Source organism: Dermacentor albipictus, chromosome 2, assembly GCF_038994185.2.
Source record: "Dermacentor albipictus isolate Rhodes 1998 colony chromosome 2, USDA_Dalb.pri_finalv2, whole genome shotgun sequence".
Classification (NCBI taxonomy): Eukaryota; Metazoa; Arthropoda; class Arachnida; order Ixodida; family Ixodidae; genus Dermacentor; species Dermacentor albipictus.
In genome coordinates, this window is record NC_091822.1 from 84,583,965 (window position 1) to 84,604,109 (window position 20,145).

At 47.8% G+C, this 20,145-nt stretch overlaps 1 protein-coding gene across 2 annotated transcripts in view; it reads left to right on the forward strand.

Moving 5' to 3' along the window:
• LOC139055986 (uncharacterized) overlaps window positions 1-20,145 on the forward strand; it is a 146,155-nt gene that overhangs the window by 109,157 nt on the left and 16,853 nt on the right. The gene's annotated exons all lie outside the window — the stretch shown is intronic.

Here is a 20,145-nt window from a genome sequence, read left to right on the forward strand (position 1 = left end):
TTATTAGAACAAAGAAAAACTGCGCAAAAAGGACAAGACTGAGAAAGAACCACACGACACAGGCGCAGGACTAAAAAATCATCGACGTATCGGAACACACGAACGATGCGGTCGTCAGAAAGTACCCGCGATAGCGAGCGGTCAAGTTCGGCTAGAAGGATCTCAGACAAAACAGGAGCTACACACGACCCGATACAAATGCAGCGTTTTTGCACATAAACTTTATCCTGAAAACTCGCAATGGTTGAAGAAAGATATGCCTTAAGCAACTCTAGAAAACCTTCCACAGAAATACCACACGTATTCTGGAAAGACACAGCACCAGAACGTTCAATACAGTTCCGGACTGCGCAGAACAGGTCTTCATGGGGAAGGGAATAGAACAGCTCTTCAATGTCAACCGAGAAGCCCGAGTTAACAGCAGAAAGGTTATCCCTTAGTACTTGGGCCACACGGTCCGAGCTGCTGACCTTGTACGGATCGTCAGGTGCCAGACTTCCCAGATGGTGCAGAATGTACTGACTGACCGCAGCTTGCCAGGAACCAGTTTCCGTGACGATGGCGCTGAGAGGGCACTCCATCTTGTGGCTCTTGGCACTGAAGAACACTGAGCACAGTGACCTTGTTTTTCACCACTTCACTTTTTAGCCGATCAAGTTTCAGATTCCTTAATAGTGCAACCGCCTTTGTCGCCTGTGTCGTGTGGTTCTTTCTCTGTCTTGTCCTTTTTGCGCAGTTTCTTCTTTGTTCTCATAATGTATTGATTTCCTGAACACAAATGTCACGCTTGCCTTCAGCGAGATACTACACCTGCAGCTGCAAAAACCTTCCCAACCCAACTTCAGATTACTTTAGCTTTCTGATCGTGAGGCCCTGATCTACAGGTTCCCCGCAGGGGCGTCTGCGCAAGCAGGCGTTTGGTGTGTTGCGACACCACGGACCCGAGCACACGAGGGTTGGACCCTCCCGCGTTTAACCGTGCGTGGCTTAGCCGTGTCCGGGGAAAAGGGGATCCTGGGGGTTGAGCCGATGCTGGGTGTTCGGACCTTTAAGGCCCCCCGGCGGAGGCAACACACCCCTTTGGCCTCTGCTTCACGTAGACGGCACCCCCGGACTGACCCACCCGGGGGAAATCGGTAGTTGCCTTTTCCTGTCTCTCTCTCCCTACAACCTTCGTCTTTTCCTTACTTTCCACCTTTCCTGTCTCCTTCTCATTTCTTTATTACTTCCGACCTTCCTGGCAGCAAGGGTTAACCTCGTGTGAGTAGCCAACCTTGGTTATATCATATTAGGTTATAGCGGCAACGTACAGCTGGCGTTTGCAGGCCTGTTTTTCAGGCCCTGCAGCGTCCCCTTGTTGGACTCCATGGTGGGTGGCTAGCGTTGCTGCCGAAATTTCACATATATTTATGGATAGCTCCTTTCCTCCATTCCCTGATCGCCCTCAGAAAAGAGGGCGCACCGATGAAGTTTTTCAGTTTTTCGGACGCCAAGTCCACAACTTTCCACGTTTCCATGTAGTTCACTCGGAAACACCAGGCAAACCAGTACGCACCATTTCACCTTTCATTGTATCAAAGACCCTGACTGATGTTTTTGGAGCCGGTTATAAGGCGACCAGGATGGCAAGCGGTGATCTCCTCCTGGAGCTCCGCGATAAGAAGCAATACGAGAAACTGCCTAAGCTAGTGTCATTTGGGGATAACCAACTAACAGTAACCCCGCACCGTACTATGAACACCACCCGCGGCGTTGTGTCGGACGATGACATGCTAGAGCTCACTGAAGCTGAACTCTTGGAGGGCTTCAGTGAACAGAACGTCATAAATGTTAAGCGAATTAAGATCAGGCGAGACGGTAAAGAGATCAATACGAAACACCTGATACTCACTTTCGGTTCAAGTGTCCTCCCCGAGTCCATCGAGGCCGGTTATATCAAACTTCGTGTTAGGCCATACGTGCCCAATCCTCTCAGATGCTTTAAGTGCCAAAGGTTCGGCCACAGTTCACAGAACTGTCGAGGCCGGCTGACATGTGCCAAGTGTAGTGACACTGAACATTCCTCCGAAACATGCCAGAAGACTCCACATTGTGTCAACTGTGATGGCGAGCACGCCGCATACTCGCGCGCCTGTTCGTCCTGGAAAAGAGAAAAAGAGATTGTGACAATCAAAGTCAAAGAAAATATATCTTTCAAGGAGGCACGTAGGCGGGTGTCATACCTGTCTAAGAGCAGCTTTGCCGATGTGGCGCGTAAGGGGGCAGCGTCACAACGGCCTCCGGCGGCTGTCCGACCCACAGGCAGTGAGTCGGCAGTTACGCCATCTGCCCCCGCGGCGGTTGCAGCTACCGCTGCTCCGTCTACCCAGCCGACGGGGCCAACGACCCCGAAGGTGGGCGCAGCCGAGGCTGCTTCACCCTCCCCCGCCCCTTCTAGCGCTGGCAACGGCCGGCGCAGCCAAATCCCCCAGGGAACCCCATCGACCTCCGGGCTGGTGGGCTCAGGGGTCTTGCCCTCCAAGGCGGGACCTTCCCTGGTAACTTCTCGCTCGCAAGAGCACGTGTCCGGCGCCTCACAAGAGGCAATGGACACTACACCTACCCCCAAGGCGCCCCAAGCGCCTAAGGAGCGGCGAGGTTCCCTCGAACGCTTCAAAAAGAGTAAAACCCCGGTTACAGGGCCTCGAAAGGGCTCTGTAATCTAAGACATCCCTTCCGTTTCCGTAAACACAGCACCAATTAAATATAAAATATGGATACACAAATCATTCAATGGAATGTCAGAGGTCTTCTTAGGAATCTTGATGATGTGCAAGAACTCATCCATACACACAATCCAAAAGTGCTGTGTTTACAGGAAACACACTTAAAATCTATACACACACACTTTCTCCGAAAGTATGTTACATTTCGTAAAGACCGCGAGGATGCTGTCGCATCATCTGGCGGTGTAGCCATTATTGCTGACAGAACTGTAGCGTGTCAGCAATTAAAACTCCAAACGGCCCTGGAGGCCGTGGCCGTTCGAGCCGTACTTTTAAATAAACTCATTACCATCTGCTCCTTGTACATACCACCACATTATCAGCTTCACAGACGAGACTTAGAATCATTAATAGATGAGCTCCCAGAACCCTATATGATTCTCGGTGATTTTAATGCACACAGCAGTTTGTGGGGCGATCCACGCTGTGATGCGCGAGGTCGCGTCATTGAACAGATGCTTTTCTCTTCTGGAGCATGTCTCTTGAATACAAAGGAGCCCACATATTTTAACCTAGCCAACAAGTCATACTCTGCCATAGATCTTAGCATTTTATCGCCGACGCTTTTACCATATTTTAAATGGAATGTGGTTAACAACCCATATGGGAGTGACCACTTCCCAATAACCCTAACTACGCCGAAACAAGATAAACTTGCCCCGCAGGTCCCTCGGTGGAAGATTGACACAGCCGATTGGGAACGGTACAGATCTCTTACACAAATGACTTGGACTGAGATGTCTGGTATAACTATAGATGATGCTGTTGCATATTTTACAGCTTTTATACTGGATGCCGCCTGTAAATGTATTACTCAAGCGAGCGGCATGGGTTCCAAGCGGCGTGTTCCTTGGTGGAACGATGCATGTAGGCAAGCACGGAGGAAGCAGAACAAAGCGTGGGCGCTGCTTCGCGATTCGCCAACGGCAGAAAACTTGGAAAACTTTAAGCATGTCAAATCCCAGGCAAGGAGAACGCGCCGGCAAGCAAGACGAGAGAGCTGGGCAAAATTTATATCAAGCATCAACTCGTATACAGATGAGAGAAAAGTCTGGAATAGAGTGAAGAAAGTTAATGGGCAGCAAACGTATTCCTTACCTCTAGTAAATAGCCACGGAGAAAGCCTTGAAGACCAAGCCAACTCTCTCGGTGCACATTTTGAATACATATCGAGCTCTTCACACTACTCCGAAACCTTCCTTAAGTACAAAACACAAATAGAACAGCAAAAATTAGAAAGAAAGTCTGCTAAAGAAAGTGCGGCGTACAACGATCCATTCTGTATAGCAGAACTGCAGGCAGCACTAAACTGTTGTAATACATCCGCCCCAGGTTCAGACCGCGTAATATATGAGATGCTAAAACAACTACCACCTGAAACACAGAAAACCCTCCTCTACCTATACAACGTTATATGGTCTTCCGGCGAGATCCCCTCCGTTTGGAAGGAGGCTATTGTAATTCCAATTCTGAAACACGGGAAGGATCCTTCCTCTGTATCAAGTTACCGACCTATAGCGCTAACAAGTTGCCTCTGCAAAGTATTCGAAAAAATGATTAACTGTCGCCTACTACATATCCTCGAATCTAATAAATTCCTCGACCCATACCAGTGCGGTTTTCGCGAGGGTCGATCCACCAGTGACCATCTCATACGTATCGAGGCACGTATTCGTGAAGCTTTTGTTCATAAGCAGTTTTTTTTATCAGTATTCTTAGATATGGAGAAAGCTTATGATACTGCATGGCGGTTTGGGATATTGAGAGACCTCTCACAGTTAGGTATACATGGCAATATGTTTAGTGTTATTGAAAGCTATCTGTCTAATCGCACATTCCGTGTTCGAGTGGGCAATGTCTTGTCACAGAAATTTATACAGGAAACAGGAGTGCCGCAGGGCGGTGTGCTCAGCTGCACGCTCTTTATAGTAAAAATGAATTCTCTTCGTCTATACATACCACGTAACATCTTCTATTCCACATATGTTGACGATGTGCAGATAGGATTCCAATCAAGTTCTCTTGCAATCTGTGAGCGACAGGTCCAGCTTGGCCTTAACAAGGTCTCCAAATGGGCTGACGAGAACGGGTTCAGACTGAACCCACAGAAAAGCACATGTGTCGTTTTCTCGAGAAAAAGAGGCCTGCACGCTGATCCTGAAATTCTCTTGCATGGTGAGCGTCTGCCTGTAAACAAGGAACATAAATTTTTAGGCATAATTTTAGACGCGAAATTAACCTTTGTACCGCACATAAAGTATCTTAAAATCAAATGTATGAAAACAATGAATATCTTAAAGGTGCTCTCACGCACAACCTGGGGCAGTGATAGAAAATGCCTCTTGAACTTGTACAAAAGCCTCATACGCACACGATTAGACTATGGAGCCATAGTTTACCAGTCGGCTACTCCAACTGCTCTAAAGATGCTTGACCCTGTCCACCACTTAGGAATTCGCCTGTCCACAGGCGCCTTTAGAACAAGCCCAGTGGAAAGCCTGTACGTTGAATCGGATGAGTGGTCACTGCATCTGCAGAGAACATATTCGTCTTTCATGTATTTTCTTAGAGTGAACGCAAACAGTCAGCATCCCGCGTATTACACCGTAAACGATTTGTCCAGTTGCCAACTTTTCCGCAACCGGCCCAGAGTGGCACAGCCTTTCTCCATGCGTGTTAGAGACATGGCTGAAGAAACAAGGGTTCCACTGCTTGGATACCACCTTATGTCCCCTGCTATACGGCCCCCGCCGTGGCAGTGGCAACCAATAGACTGTGATACATCTTTCGTAGCTGTCACAAAGCACGCGCCCGTCGCGCATATACGAATGTATTTCCTCGAATTACAGCACAAATACTCCTCTCCTGAATTCTTTACAGACGCATCAAAGTGTAATTTTGGCGTATCTTACGCAGCGGTCGGTCCATCCTTTACAGATGCCGGTGTTCTGCACCCTAACACAAGTATTTTCACAGCAGAGGCCTACGCGATATTGGCTGCCGTTAAACACATTAATGAATCTAATATCCCAAAGGCAGTTATATACACAGACTCTTTGAGTGTTGTAAATGCTTTGAAAACTGTCAGGAAATATAAAAACCCTGTAATTCTATCTCTTTACACAACATTATGCACAACCTATCAGTCCAAACAGCATATCGTCGTATGCTGGGTGCCGGGGCACCGAGAGATAGAGGGAAACGTGTTGGCTGACGAGCTAGCCACATCCGTCAACGCCAACGCCTCCAACACTTCCACAACTGTCCCTGTAATGGACCTCAAGCCCTCAATAAGAAAAAAGCTAAGGGCTTTCTGGCAGTGCTTGTGGGACGAACAAACAGAAAATAAACTACATGTTATCAAGCCGTATCTTGGCAACTGGCCGCCGGTATCAAAGAACCGCCACACAGAAGTAACACTTTGCAGACTCAGGATAGGACACACATACAGCACACACGCATACCTCTTGTCCGGTGGCGATCCACCCACGTGTGATAAATGTGGTGAGCCACTAACCGTGCTTCACATCCTGCTGCAATGCACTCAATTAGATGCTAATAGGAGAAAGCATTTTCCATTATCACATCGGCAGCTAATTCCATTCCATCCTCAAATGATTATAGGTATAGAACCTCTCTTTAAACATGAATGCCTGTTTCGATTTTTAAAAGATGTACATAGTTTTCATATTATAGCCCCAGGAAATCCGTAGCACAGCCTCTAACAGAGGTTTCTGCTGCGGTAGGTGCAATAAAGAAAGCACCTGCCTCCCAGCCTTTAGGCTCAAAGGCCCACCGGAGGCATAAGTGCTAGTTACATATTCTTGCATTTTAGCTCCATGTCCACTTATCACGCGTACTATATCCACAGACCACTACATGTATCACTATCATAATTTTATGCTTTATACTATTTTACGCTTTCATGACACTGATCGATTTTAGGCCACTTTACAGCCATGTTACATCCCACCATCTCCACTCACACATCAGTGCTTAACACAACATTATCAGTCATGGCGCTCTTTGGCCATACCTGGCCCTTGCGCCACTAAACAACACACATCCATCCATCCATCCTGATCTACAGGTTCGCGAACATAAAAAACCTTGCTGCATTTTCTTGTAAGACATACTGTCTGGAAGTGTACAGCTTCCCAAGCCTCTTCACATGTTTAGTCACAATCTCTGGGACCAATGCATGTTTTGCAACCAGGGTTCGTAGACTCAAAAGGGGAAAATTCAAGGAATTTCAAGGCCCAGTTGGAGTATTTTCAAGGACTCAGCACAATGCTACATGCAGTAGTTTTCAATATTAGGTACAAATTTTACTGAACAAAGTCGAAAAAAAAAAACGGCCGTGGCTTAGCTTGGTTAAGCCTGGTGATTGCGAAGCAATAGTGTGTTATTCTCGGATCAGCTGGTAGTATGGCTGGTGGTAGTCTTGGGTTATTCTAGTGTTACGGCTTACAGTGAATCATCTAAGAGGAAGTCACCCGTCGAATCCGTGTATGCCGACAAACATTTCCCTCACCAGCGTGCCCATTACAAAATCTTCCAGTATCGATTAGCCGACGGTGCGGTAACACTCCATTTTCTCTGCGTCGTAAGATATGCCCACTCGGTGCTTGCAGTAGCGTTCGTTAAAGTATGGTAGCGTTACGCCGTAATAAATGTTGGGGTCATTGTCCCTGTCCAAAATGCGATACAGTTTGTTGTATGTCTCCTCGTAGTCTTCACGATGCATTAGCGGTAGCTTGTATGTTTCGGCCACGTTGTAGATGGCCAAGTTGTCTGCATAATACTCCCATCGTTCGTCGGTCATCTTAAGTTTGCCCCACTTGTGCATCTGCGTGTCCGGCGTGTCGCTGGTTGCCCCGGGGTCCGGCGGTAGACCCATCTTGCGTCTTACAATGTCGTTCTTGTAGGGCGGTACGCGCTCGTACGCGTCGCCTATAGAGACCTCGTCCAGGTAGCAAAACGCGTTTTTATTGTTTTTGTTGAACATGGTTCGAGTAGACCGCTTTATGGGGTTGGGTGGCGTCTTTGGCAGACCGCCGAGACGATGGTATGGCTCGAACGGCGTGCACGACGTGGCTTCACACCCACACATGAATCGACTGTTGCTACACGTCAAACCGTCCGGGCATGGGTAATCCACTGGAAGGGGTTCCCACGTTACAGCGTCGTCGCCGAAAAACTTAGTCGTCGATTCCCTTGGCGCACCGATGTTCGAGCAACTTCTGATAGGCGTATTTATTGATGTAGTAGTAATTGAGCATCGTGGGCCTTGGGTCTGTCATCACGTATTAGTAGAGTTGTGCGATTATCTATAGAACGTCAACTACCATGCGCGTTTTTAGCTGAATTTCATCTTGGGAATGGCACCCGATGCCCAACGCCGGAGTTTTTACCAAGCCGTAGTAAAGAATGACGACACACATGTGTTACTTTGTTTCATCTTTTATTTAAACCTATAACTACGCTTTGGTGATCTGTGAAGTAATGACTTTTGGTTTGTACATCACTTATTACATATTTGTCAGAATGTCTGTACATGATTAAATCTAAACTGCTTCCCCACTGAGTTGTAGACTTTGGCTGTAGTGGGCATAGGTCAAGAGAATATCTGGTGTCGAGAGCTTCGATGAACGATGGGTCTCTTGTAGGATCTTTGTTGAAGTCTCCTGTACAGACGAGCATTCTTCTGTCAGTTCGTTCCGGTAGACCATTTGCCAAGATGTTAAGAGCAGCATCATTTCCTGTTTGGGGCGAGATGTAAACACCAGCCACAACTAAGTCCAAGGCAGAAATTGCTATACACAGTGCTTCTCCTTGTTCCGTCAGTACTGGAGGCGTCACAACGGTAGCTTCCCCGCAGGGGCGTCTGCGTCAGCAGGCGTTTGGTGTGTGGCGACACCACGGACCCGAGCACACGAGGGTTGGGCCCTCCCGCGTGTAGCCGTGCGCGGCTTAGCCGTGTCTGGGGAAAAGGGGATCCTGGGGGTTGAGCTGATGCTGGGTGATTGGACCTTTATGGCCCCCCGGCGGAGGCAACACACCCCTTTGGCCTCTGCTTCACATAGACGGCACCCCCGGACTGACCCACCCGGGGGAAATCGGTAGTTGCCTTTTCCTGTCTCTCTCTCCCTACAACCTTCGTCTTTTCCTTACTTTCCGCCTTTCCTGTCTCCTTCTCATTTCTTTATTACTTCCGACCTTCCTGGCAGCAAGGGTTAACCTTGTGTGAGTAGCCAACCTCGGTTATATCATATTGGGTTATAGCGGCAACGTACAGCTGGCGTTAGCAGGCCCTGTTTTTCAGACCCTGCAGCGTCCCCTTGTTGGACTCCATGGTGGGTGGCTGGCGTTGCTGCCGAAAACTACACGTCCACACATGGCTACTTCCTTCCCTCCACTACTTGATCGCCCTCAGAAAAGAGGGCGCACCGATGAAGTCTTTCAATTTTTCGGCCGCCAAAAAGAATCGTTCCCGCGTTTCCATGTTATCCATTCCGCAAAACCAGATAAACCAGTAAGAACTATCTCACCCTTCCTTGTTTCCAAGTCATTGACTGAAGTCTTTGGTCCTGGATATAAGGCGTCGAGGATGGCAAGCGGTGATCTCCTCTTGGAGCTCCGCGATCAAAAACAATATGAAAAATTGTCAACATTAGTGTCATTTGGGGAAACCCAAATAATCATAACCCCGCACCGCACCATGAACACCACCCGCGGCGTTGTCTCGGACGATGACATGCTAGAGCTCACTGAAGCTGAACTCTTGGAGGGCTTCAGTGACCAGAATGTTGTAAATGTTAAACGAATTAAGATAAGGCGAGATGGAAAAGAGATCAACACGAAACACCTGATACTCACGTTCGGCTCAAGTATCCTTCCCGAGTCCATCGAGGCCGGTTATATCAAACTTCGGGTTCGACCATACGTTCCCAACCCTCTCAGATGCTTTAAGTGCCAACGTTTCGGCCACAGTTCACAGAACTGTCGAGGCCGGCTGACTTGTGCCAAGTGCAGTGACAAAGAACATTCCTCTGAAACGTGCCAGAACACTCCACATTGTGTTAATTGTGATGGTGAGCACGCCGCGTACTCGCGGTCGTGCCCTTCTTGGAAAAAAGAAAAGGAAATCGTTACAATCAAGGTAAAGGAAAACATAACTTTCAAGGAGGCACGGAGGCGGGTATCATACCTGCCCAAGAAAACCTTTGCCGATGTGGCGCGTCAGGGGGCAGCGTCACAACGGCCTCCGGCGGCTGTCCGACTCACAAGCAGTGAGTCGGCAGTTACGCCTTCTGCCCCCGCGGCGGTAGCAGCTAGCGCTGCTCCGTCAACCGAGGAGAAGGGACCATCGACCTCGAAGGTGGGCGCAGCCGAGGCTGCCTCAACTTCCCAGGTCCCTTCCAGCGCTGGCAACGGCCGGCGCAGCCAAATCCCTCAGGGAGCCCCATCGGCCTCCGGGCTGGTGGGCGCAGGGGTCTTGCCCTCCAAGGCAGGACCCTCGCTCGTAACTTCCCGCTCGCAAGAGCACGTGTCCGGCGCCTCACAAGAGGCAATGGACACTACACCTATCCTCCAGGGGCGCCAAGCGCCTAAGGAGCGGCGAGGTTCACTCGAACGCTCCAGAAAGGGCAAGACCCTGATTACAGGGCCTCGAAAGGGCTCTGTAAATAAATCTCTGTAATTTACATAATCACTACTTCTTTTCTGTACACACAGCACCTATTTACTACCAACATGGATACACAGATAATTCAATGGAACGTCAGAGGTCTTCTTAGAAACCTTGATGATGTGCAGGAACTCCTCCAAAAACACAATCCAAAAGTGCTGTGTTTACAGGAAACACACTTAAAATCTATACACACACACTTTCTCCGAAAGTATATTACATTTCGCAAAGACCGCGAGGATGCTGTCGCATCATCTGGCGGTGTAGCCATTATTGTTGACAGAACTGTAGCGTGTCAGCATTTAAAGCTCCAAACGGCCCTTGAGGCCGTGGCCGTTCGAGCCATACTTTTAAATAAACTCATTACCATCTGCTCTTTGTACATACCACCACATTATCAGCTTCACAGACGCGACTTAGAATCATTAATAGATGAGCTCCCAGAACCCTATATGATTCTCGGTGATTTTAATGCACACAGTAGTTTGTGGGGCGATCCACGCTGTGATGCGCGAGGTCGCGTCATTGAACAGATGCTTTTCTCCTCTGGAGCATGTCTTTTAAATACAAAGGAACCCACATATTTTAACCTAGCCAACAAGTCATACTCTGCCATAGATCTTAGCATTTTATCGCCGACGCTTTTACCATATTTTAAATGGATTGTGCTTAACAACCCATATGGGAGTGACCACTTCCCAATAATCCTAACTACGCCGAAACAAGATCAACTTCCCCCGCAGGTCCCTCGGTGGAAAATTGACACAGCCGATTGGGAACGGTACCGAACTCTTACACACATGACCTGGTCTGAGATGTCTGGTATAACCTTAGATGACGCTGTTGCATATTTTACAGCTTTTATACTTGATGCCGCATGTAAATGCATTACTCAAGCGAGCGGCATGGGTTCCAAACGGCGTGTTCCCTGGTGGAACGATGCGTGTAGGCAAGCACGGAAGAAGCAGAACAAAGCGTGGGCGCTGCTTCGCGATTCGCCAACAGCAGAAAACTTGGAAAACTTTAACCATATCAAATCCCAGGCGAGGAGAACGCGCCGACAAGCAAGACGAGAGAGTTGGGCGAAGTACATATCAAGCATCAACTCGTACACAGATGAGAGCAAAGTATGGAATAGAGTGAAAAAAGTCAATGGGCAACACACATATTCCCTGCCTTTAGTGAACAGCCACGGAGAAAGCCTTGAAGACCAAGCCAACTTTCTCGGGGCACATTTTGAATACATATCGAGCTCTTCACACTACTCAGAAACCTTCCTAAAATACAAAACACAAATAGAACAGCAAACATTAGAAAGAAAATCTGCTAAAAGTGCTGCGTACAACGATCCATTCCGTATAGCAGAACTGCAGGCAGCACTAAACTGTTGTAATACATCCGCCCCAGGTTCAGACCGCGTAATATATGAGATGTTAAAACAATTACCATCCGAAACACAGAAAACCCTCCTTTACCTATACAACGTTATTTGGTCTTCCGGCGAGATCCCCTCTGTTTGGAAGGAGGCTATTGTTATTCCAATCCTAAAACACGGAAAGGATCCTTCCTCTGTATCGAGTTACAGGCCTATAGCATTAACAAGTTGCCTATGTAAAGTATTCGAAAAAATGATTAACTGTCGCCTACTACACTTCCTAGAATCAAACAAATTGCTGGACCCACACCAGTGCGGGTTTCGGGAGGGTCGATCCACCACTGACCATCTCATACGTATCGAGGCACGTATCCGTGAGGCTTTTGTCCATAAGCAGTTTTTCTTATCAGTATTCTTAGATATGGAGAAAGCCTATGATACAACGTGGCGGTTTGGGATTTTGAGAGACCTCTCACAGTTAGGTATACACGGAAATATGTTCAATGTTATCGAAAGTTATCTGTCGAATCGGACATTCCGCGTTCGAGTGGGCACTGTTCTGTCACAGAAATTTGTACAGGAAACTGGAGTGCCGCAGGGCGGGGTGCTCAGCTGCACACTTTTTATAGTAAAAATGAATTCTCTTCGTCTACACATACCACATAACATCTTCTATTCGACGTATGTTGACGATGTGCAGATAGGTTTTCAATCAAGTTCTCTTGCAGTCTGTGAGCGACAGACCCAGCTTTGTCTTAACAGGGTCTCCAAATGGGCTGATGTGAACGGGTTCAGACTGAACCCACAAAAAAGCACCTGTGTCACTTTCTCTAGAAAAAGAGGCCTGCACCCTGATCCTGAAATTGTGTTGCATGGTGAGCGTCTGCCCGTAAACAGGGAACATAAATTCTTAGGCATAATTTTAGACGCGAAACTAACCTTTGTACAGCACATAAAATATCTTAAAGACAAGTGCATGAAAACAATGAATATCTTAAAGGTGCTCTCACGCACAACCTGGGGCAGTGATAGAAAGTGCCTCTTGTACTTGTACAAGAGCCTCATACGCACACGACTAGACTATGGAGCCATAGTTTACCAGTCGGCTACTCCAACTGCTCTAAAGATGCTTGACCCCGTCCACCACTTAGGAATTCGCCTGTCCACAGGCGCCTTTAGAACAAGCCCAGTAGAAAGCCTGTACGTTGAATCGGATGAGTGGTCACTGCATCTGCAGAGAACATATTCGTCTTTCATGTATTTTCTTAGAGTGAACGGAAACAGTCAGCATCCCGCGTATCACACCGTAAACGATTTGTCCAGTTGCCAACTTTTCCGCAACCGGCCCGGAGTGGCACAGCCTTTCTCCATGCGTGTTAGAGACATGGCTGAAGAAACAAGGGTTCCACTGCTCCAATACCACCTTATGTCCCCTGCTATACGGCCCCCGCCGTGGCAGTGGCAACCAATAGAGTGTGATACATCCTTCATAACTGTTACAAAGCGCGCTCCTCTCGCGCATATACGAATGTACTTCTTGGAATTACAACACAAATACGCATGTCCTGAATTCTTTACAGACGCATCAAAGTGTAATTCTGGCGTATCTTACGCAGCAGTCGGTCCATCCTTTTCGGATACCGGTGTTCTGCACACGAGCACAAGTATCTTTACAGCAGAGGCCTACGCCATATTGGCTGCCGTTAAACACATTAAAGAAAGTAATATCACAAAGGCAATTATATACACAGATTCATTGAGCGTTGTAAACGCTTTGAAAACTGTCAAAAAGTATAAAAACCCTATCATTGTATCTCTTTACTCAGCACTACTAACCACCTATGCTTCCAAGCAGCAAATCGTGGTATGCTGGGTGCCGGGGCACCGCGAGATTGAAGGAAACGTGTTGGCTGACCAGCTAGCCACATCCATCCACGCGAATGCTGCAGACATTTCCATGACTGTCCCTGTAATGGACCTTAAGCCCTCCATAAAGAAAGCGCTGAGGGCTTTCTGGCAGCGGTTGTGGGATAAAGAAACAGAAAATAAACTCCATGTTATCAAGCCATATCTTGGCAACTGGCCGCCGGTATCAAAGAACCGCCATACGGAAGTAATACTTTGCAGACTTAGAATAGCACATACATACAGTACACACGCATACCTCTTGTCAGGTGGTGATCCACCCATGTGTGATAAGTGTGGTGAGCCACTTACCGTGCTTCACATCCTGATGCAATGCAGAGAATTAGATGCAAATAGGAAAAAGCATTTTCCATTACCTCACCGGCAACAAATTCCACTTCATCCTCAAATGATTGTAGGCATAGAACCTTTCTTCAAACATGAATCCCTGTTTAGATTTTTAAAAGATGTAGATAGTTTCCATATTATAGCCCCAGGAAATCCGTAGCACAGCCTCTAACAGAGGTTTCTGCTGCGGTAGGTGCAATAAAAGAAAGCACCTGCCTCTCAGCCTTTGTACTCAAAGGCCCCCGGAGGCATTAGTGCTATTTACATATTCTCGCATTTTAGCTCCGTGATCACTTATCACGCGTACTTTATCCAGAGACCACTACATGTATCACTATCATAATTTTATGCTATATCCTATCTTACGCTTCCATGTCACTGATTGATTTTAGGCCACTTTACAGCCATGTTACATTCCACCATCGCCACTCACAAATCAGCGCTTAACACAACATTATCAGTCATGGCGCTCTTTGGCCATACCTGGCCCTTGCGCCACTAAACAACACACATCCATCCATCCACAACGGTAGCTTGCAGAGGTTGTCTTACATATATAGCCACTCCTGCATTTCTAGTTTGGTCAACATGTCTGGCTGCACCCACGAAGTTGAAACCATGCATATCCAAAGGACACTCGCCTGGGTAATATCCAGTTTCAGTAAAGACTAAGACATGAGCGGACATAAGCAATGAGTCCATGGCTATTTCCTGTTTATGAGCATCGAGTGATCTAACGTTTAGTGTGGCCACTGTAATCGTGCTGCTTGCCACCAACTGCTCACATCGATTAAACGCAGTGTCTAGCCTATGTCTCTCTAAACGCTCAAACTCTGCTTTGAGGAACCTGTCTGCATTAGGTCCTCTGTGTGTAAACTTATGACATCCTTCCTTGTTGGTAAGATACAGCCCTTCTAGACTTGTAGCCCTACTCAGGCCTACATAGACAAGTTTCTGTGGATGGTTTGATGCGTACTTAAACACGACAGCATCGAAGGTTCCTCCTTGAGTCTTGTGTATGGTCATGGCGCTGGCAGGTATCAAAGAAAACTGTGTCCGCTTAACTGACATGTGCTTTACTAATTTTCCCTTCAGTTGAAACTGCATGGACACCAAATCTACGGGTATCCAGCTGTTTATATGACGACCGTACCCGCGCTGTGCAAGCTTTGCCTTAGCTATGAGGCCAACTCCAGGTGGACAACGTAGCCAAATTCTGCACGGTTCTTCCTGTGCAGCATATTCAATCAGCTTGAGTGTCCCTACCATACCATTCACTAATCCGTCTGTAATATCTAAATTCCGTATCAACATGTACGGTTTCTCCACACAAGACGACTAGTGAAGGCAAGTAACCCGTCTCAACTCGACTAAAGGTTTCCAATGATCGTTTAGCCAAATCTTTCTCCTCTTGTGACCTGTGGCCAGTTACCAAGTCTCTCGCTAGATTTCTACTTTGTTTCGACTTGCACGGACAACCTTTTCATTATATACATCCACTTCGCTGTTGCTGTAGTACAGATGAGCTGCGTCGTAACACTGCGCTGCATTATCCTCCGGGTCTATAAATCTAGATTCCAGTAGTTTAACTTCAAAGTCCTCCAACACTTCGCCATCGTCAATCTTGGTTAAGAGAGTTGAGAAGACTGCGTCGCTTTGGCGGACAACTTGGGTTAGGGGGAAGTATTCCAGGTGATGCCACGGTAGAACATCTGTGTTATACACGGCTCCACGCGACTTTGGCCGCTTGTACACCTCGTATGCTCTAATGGGCGGCAGCTGCCTCATGTCTCCACATAGAATGATATCGAAGCCCCCAAAGGGTTCCAACATCCTGTCCGGCCTTATTTCACGAAGCCGCTGGTCCACTTGTTGAAACAGGTCCGAAGATAGCATGCTGACCTCGTCGATAATGACACATCTCACTCCTCTGAACAGGGTTCGAAATGTGTTCAGATCCGAGGCAGAAAGGCCCTTGTCTTCACGGCCTGATGTCAGGACGATCTTGAAGGCTGAGTGAACAGTTATACCATTCGGTGCAACGGCAGCCTTGCCGGTTGTGGCGCACGCTATGTAGGCGTTTACTCCCGATATTTCACCATCTCCGTAACCAATCTTTCGACTTTTACAGTACCGATTGTAGACATCCATAATTAAACGGAGAGTGAAGGTCTTGCCGCACCCGGCCGGTCCAGTGAAGAAGATTCTAAGAGGCTTGGCGTCCTCATTGGTGACGCGATTTATAACCTCTTCGATTAACATTCTTTGGCGATGGTTGGTCATCTTCATTCTTCCGTAGAATTTATCCAAAGGCATACAGTCTTCCCTTTTCTTCACGCCTGGGCACATTGCAGCCACGACGAAGCTTGTAACTGTGCTTTCTGGTACAATGTCCGTGTCGTCGTTCTCTTCGACCAGCCTAGCACGAGTTCGTTCGCTTACCCCATCCCCGTTTTCGTCTTCTTCCTGCACACTTGTGGATGACACATCTTGGCCATTCTGATCATTGATGTCACGAATGTATTCCAGTAGTTCAGCCTTCGTAACTCCACTGTTATACTTGCTTTTCACCTCCATGATTCTTTCTTTGTTCTCGTCAAAGATGCTTTCAAATGCATTGCCATCCAGAAAGTCGTTCTCCCTTCTAAATGGTAAACACAACATCACGTGCTTTCGTTTGTAGTTGACGACATCGTTTATACCATAGTCCCGGCACTGAAATATTGCCGTTTTTCTTCGCTTGGTCATATTGATGTTGTAATCTGTCATAAACTCTGCGAGCGTGACGTGCTCCAATTCAGGGGGGCGTTCTTCATACTTTTCCACAGCGCTCTTTCGCCATATATCAGTGCTGGTTAATTCCAAGTGTTCAGCATCCATTTCGCGTCCACTTTTCCTACTTCTGACCCGTTTTTCCGGCCATACAGTGTTCACAAAGATTACATCTGTGCTTGTTTGGCTCATTTCAAACTGAAGTGGCATCCAGGCAGCTTCTTCGGCAGACATCTCGATGGCATTCAGCATGTGTGCACCCAGTTTTCGCAACGCCTGTTAGTAAGACAGTTGAGCCTCTGGGTCTTCGGCAATCACATTCTTAATGGCTCTGCTATGAGACGATACACCACGGTTAGCCTTATTCACGCACTCGACTACGTAGGCAGCGCAGGCATATACATCCAGAATGATTTGCAGATCCATGTTCGAGTTTAGCACTTCGGCTATCCAAGGATTGAAGGCGTTGATGTTACATTGGTCTAAATCTCGCTTTAACAGCATGGTAGGCCGTGAAAGTCCAGTCCGGATAACCTTTTCGTACTGTTCAAAGTCTTCAATGCCGTGCTGCTCCCACATTGATTCGTACATGTCGTAAATCGTTGTGTTTAAGGCTTCATGAAGCGTATCTCGCTTTTCCTTCAGTACTTCGAATCGTTTAGCACCCTCGGGATGTGCTTCCTAGTCCGGGGCAACCAACGGTGTCAACACTTTGGTGCACGGCATCGGCCACAGTGGGTAATAAATCGGCAATTCTTCCTGTTACCCTTATAGCACGTATGAGTATGTTCGTGTCGTTGGCTTCTAGGCCTACTCAAAGCATCGTGATTCAGTGAAAGCAGTCGTTCGGCCAGCGCTACCGTCTCCGGCATGTCGTTGTTGGCGACCTCTTCGTTTGGCGCATCGTTTAGCCAAAGTAGAAAGTGAGCATCAGCACTGCCTCGATGCTGAAATTCAATGCGTTTGAAGTATTCAGCCACGTGGTTAGGCTTAAATGGGCTAAGCCGCTTATTGCAGAGGATTTGCATAATTACCCGAACCATATGTTCAAAGTACACGGCACAAACTACCGGATCTTCATTCACCAAGACTGCAGCAAAGTAGCTATTCATCTCATGTTCATCTATACCAATATCAGATGGGGTTGCCTTCAAGCTCTTCAGTAATTCGAGAAGCTGCGGCCAGTGTACTTCCCATGCTGAAAGAGTCAGGAATGCCGTTGGTTTGCCCAATTGACGAATCATCGCAAACAGTTCGGCTTTACGGGTATGCCAGTACTGTATAGTATTCGGTACACCCTTCATAAATCCCATGTCTCTCTCAATGAGATTCTCCACTTTCTCAGAATTCTCTACATCACCTCTGGTCAACGTCTCGATGCCTCGTTTGTTCCTAAACATGGTATTCACGTTATCGCACACACGGTGTCGAATTACCTTCATAGTCATATTGAGAACATGCATCGGTAGAGCTCCTCGTCTATCACTTCTTCTAATCTCGGACGATGCCATGGTCAGGATTGTAGGCCTAGCCTCAGGTTTAATGCATCTTGCATGACCGAGGTAGATCAGTGAAACGACAGCTCCTCAGCATGCGTGTCGTACAGAATGCTTATAGGCTTCTGACCTTCGCCGGGAGCCATTGTTACCACAGGATTCAGAGTTGCTTGTTCGTCATACACTATAGTGTGTTGATCCATTGTTAATGCAACTGCCTCTGACATGGGGTCACCTTCGTCGTCATCACCACCACATTCCTCCAACTCCATCTCATTGTCTTGTGCAATATCAATCAAGTTGTTTACCTTGGCGAGGTCGATCTTAATGTCATAGTGTTTATACAATAGAGAATTTCGCAGTACCTCTACCCAGGGCAGCAACTGTTCACATGAAACCTCATCAGCTACGTACACGGTCTTAGCAAAGCGGCGTCTCTTTATATTCACAAATATTTGCTGTTGATCGTCCACGTCTCTGGGCAACTGCTTCAACATATGGTCAGTCTCTACCGGCACATTCACGATTGGTCCCTTGATACCGTACTGACCGTTCTTCCAATTCATTAGTCTCCTAATCTGTACAAACGGTATACGCGGAGACAGAAGCCGCTCGGCAACTGGGTTCAAACGCAGTAGCCCGTCTGGCATCGGCGGGTACCTATAGCCATTAGAAACACTGTACAAAGGAATCTTTTCCTCTTTAAGGCTATTCTTGCATGTATTGCACATCACGGCACTGGCTAGTCTCTTCTTTCCAGTCCGGGTAAGCTAAGCAATGTGGGAAGCATGAGAGCACTCACCGGCATAAGTTGGTCCCTATGCCACAACCGGTCACACACTGTACATGCATAGCCGAACGGGTTGTTAGTAAAGCGTCTTTTGAATCCACGCGTTGCCGTCTCAAACTCCTTTACTCTTCTCGCATGTTCTTCACGTCGTTCTACTGCAATGTGTCCTTCGGGTTGGGTCGGGCCAGCCTTGGTGAGAGATTTCTCCTGTCTTTTCTTCGAACGCTCTTGTCTCTGCTGGGGTGTTTCTTCTGCACACTGTTTTCTTCGCTTTTCGTTTTCCTTCTCTCGAAACGCACGTTCCTTCTCGAGCCACTGCTGCCACTGTTCCGGGGTTTCTTGGACACGCCTCTGCCGTTTAGCTGCGTTCCAGCGTTCTGAACTAGTAGAAGGAGACTCACTGTCGGGCAAACTCATTATTTCTTCCTTTGCTTCTGCTGTTTCCACAGAGGAGTTGCACATTGTCGCCGAGCTGCATACTGGGCACGCCGCTTAGAAAGTCGTTCTTCTTCCGTCTCCGTAGCTCGCTGATGCTTCCTCTTTGCATTCTGCCGAGCTGCCTTGTTCGTAGGCACCATCGTAACATCTGGCTGTATGACTGCCTTGGCGAGAGGAGCGGAGCTGTTTTATACAGCTGGTGTGACGTCACTCTGACTGTAGCGCCCCTGGTGAGAGGAGCGGGAGTTAGGCCGCCGTTGGGGGCTACCGCCTCGCCTCGCGACGGCGTGAGATGGGGCCCCGTTTTTACACAGCTGGTGTGACGTCACACCGACCGTAGCGCCCTTGGTGAGAGGAGCGGGAGTTAGGCCACCGTTGGTGGCTACCGCCTCGCCTCACGATGGCGTGAGATGGGGCCCCGTTTTTACACAGCTGGTGTGACGTCACGCAGCGAGGTCACGCTAAAGGTCAATGGTGCCTACCACCGCCTCGCCACAGAATGGGCTGAGAGTGCGACCTAAAGTAGTATTGCTTCGCAATAAAACATTTCAAGGAACAGCTTCCCA